A 3,228-nucleotide genomic window follows, 5' to 3' on the forward strand; every position below is an offset into this window, starting at 1 on the left:
AACTATGTGGTTAACTACTGCACTGTAGAAAACCGTTCGAAAATTACACCTTCAATATGGTACTAAGACCACTCTTTTATTACTGAAACCAATATGGTATTGTAACCACTCAATTATGGTGTTGAGACCATTCAAATATGGTGTTACCACCATTCTAATTTTTAGCATCTCCAAATATCAATATGGTATTTCAACCACTCAAATATGGTGCTACGACCATCTAACATCTAACTTTTCAAGAATTGAAGAAGAATATATATGTTTTAAGATCATTCTTATTATACCGAAAATGGACTATAATCTTAAAACATTATTTATTCCGGAGATAATGAATTATGGAAGGGACTATGCTCTTAAGACCATTATTGATTGTGAAGGATCAATAAACCGATAAGTGACTATATGGTCTTAAGAACACTCTTAATTCCGAATGGACAAAAGAAGTAGAAAAAGGAGAAGGACTTGTCAACACAAGTCGAAGGAGGGAGAAGAGAGGAAAAAACCCAAGAAGCATCAATTGTGAATTTCGGTGTGTTTTTGAACTAAGTGGAGTCCTCTATTTATATAGAGATTCTGTAACTGTTTTAGCAAAAATTGCGACAACAATTACTCTAATGGATAAGATTAAAATGGAGTTTATCCATTAATCAGTTCAACAACAATTGTGGATAGGATCAAAAGAAACAAATCCACAAAAGTGGAGGAAACAAACTATTGAATTTGAATGAAGGAAATATAATAATAATTAAATTATTATTCTTATCACAACCACCATAAGCTAAATTTATGAAAAATGATATTCTCAAATAAAATAATAATTGAGTAAATAGTCAATTTTCACCCTCAAATTGTAAGTTTCATCAATTACCCCCCTGAAATTAACAAAACTTCAATTACCCTCTGAAATTTCACAACGTTAGTCAATTTACCCCCTCCGTCAAATTTTTCTGTTAGTGAATATGACGTTTTGCAAATACCCCATGAAGTTTTGCACTTATGTGCAAAATGCCCCCCAAACTTAAAAATTTATATTATTTTTTCTTAAAAACAAACAATTAATAGTTAAATATTAAAGCTAACTAATAATTTTGGAGTTCGGAAAAACTACATACATATATACAACAAAATAGGGAAAAATGTGTATTTTTAAAGTGACAATAATGGTTATTTCTAATAGACAAATTATTATTTTTAGAGGTTTATAAACAAATTAATAATCAGATTTAAATTTATATTTTCTCCTTCACCATCTTAGTCTTTTAACTCCTCCAACTCCTTCAACAATTTGCTCAAACCATTTAAACTACACAAACCCCAGTATTAATCCACAAATCATCACATTATTGTCACTTTAAAAAATACAGATTTTTCCCCATTTTGGAGCCTATTTTGATGTATATATGCATTTATTTTCCCAAATTCCAAAATTTATAGTTAGTTTTAATATTTAACTATTAATTTTTTGTTTTTAAGAAGAAAAAAAAAATATAAATTTTTAAGTTTGGGGGGCATTTTGCACATAAGTGCAAAACTTCATGGGGGTATTTGCAAAACGTCATGTTCACTGACAGAAAAATTTGACGGAGGGGGTAAATTGACTAACGTTGTGAAATTTCAGGGGGGTAATTGAAGTTTTGTTAATTTCAGGGGGTAATTGATGAAACTTACAATTTCAGGGGGGAAATTGACTATTTACTCAATAATAATTACTACTCCCTCCGTCCCTAATTATAAGACCCTTTTGAGAATTTTTTTGTCCCTTTTTATAAGACCCCTTTGTTATTTCCAAGTACATTAATTATTTCTTTACATACATGCCCCTATTTATTATACATCTTTTTCTTCAATCAGCAATAAGTAGCATATGAAAAACATAAACTAACTCTCTCTCTTAAGGATAAAATTGTAAAAACAATAGTGATTACAAACAACTTTAATACAAATATCCGCTTTCTTAATTCCCGTGATTTTAGTAAAAGGGTCTTATAATTAGGGACGGGAGTATTATTTTTCCCCTAGCTTCTGTCTATGTTGCGTTTGCAGGTAGTAGAAAACCAAACTAAACAAAGAAGAGAGACTTCTCATTGTATACAATATTAGGCATAATACTTCAATATTTATCACATATTCCATTGCCTCATAGACGCATATGCAATAAATACGAAGCGGGATATATTAAATTCATCAAACCTATAGAGAATTACACCAGAATTAACAGTCACAGGCTCCAATATAATTCATAAATTGCTTTGGATTTATTTTAGTTTATCAACACATCTCATTATGTAAGGCTCATGTACAAAATGCAACCCACTATATTAGCCATTGAATGACAGAAAGTTACATGACAAAATTGAAACACAAGCAACATGTCAGAAATGTGTGCACCAAACTCAAAAAAATTGATCACATAATTACATGTAACATAGTAAACCATAGTAAGTTCATTGTAGCAAGTTATGAAACCATAAGCATTCTCATAATCATGCAGAGTGCCAACTGCCTTTTGTAGATGGCCCAATGATGCAAGGGCATATATTTTTGCGAGATAAGATTCTGGATTTGGAAGCTTCTTTTTACGCAATGAACGGTCCAAAACAGCCCATGCTGCTCCCAGCAGCTCAGAATTATAGGTTCCACCTGCAGTCATCAGAGCTGACACAGCTAAACCTTCATCTACAGAAAGCAACACGAGAGGTCTTGCACGTTCACCCTTTACAATCCATCGAGCCATAAACTCCAGGCCATAATAGGCTAACTTGATATTGTCCGCTCGAATTGCAACTTCAGCTATGAAAATGCACGATTTCCATACACCAATGAGAAATCATATAGAAACAATGACAAGTTGATAGTGAATCTGCTAGAGAAAAATACATCAGGCAAAAACAAAATTAACCACTCACCCTTCATTTTTCAATTATTGCCACCAACATATCAAGCCTTCCTTGTTTGACACAACTCCTCACACATTTCATAAATAAATCCATTGACAACGTGTTACCATGTTTTAGAGTTGAATCTATATATTTGAATGCAGTATCAATCTGATCTGTTGAAAAGAGCATTCCAATTACTTATGGAAATATCTGTTACCATCTAGTGAATAGTCATAGCAGCAAATGTTCTTCCAACAGCCATATCTTCCTATAAAGTTAAAAAACAATATTGACTCAAATGTTCTATAAATGTTTATGAAACAAAAGGGATGAGGAATTTTCTGTAAAT

The sequence above is a fragment of the Medicago truncatula genome, chromosome 6 (genome assembly GCF_003473485.1).
Source record: "Medicago truncatula cultivar Jemalong A17 chromosome 6, MtrunA17r5.0-ANR, whole genome shotgun sequence".
In the NCBI taxonomy this organism is placed as follows: domain Eukaryota; kingdom Viridiplantae; phylum Streptophyta; class Magnoliopsida; order Fabales; family Fabaceae; genus Medicago; species Medicago truncatula.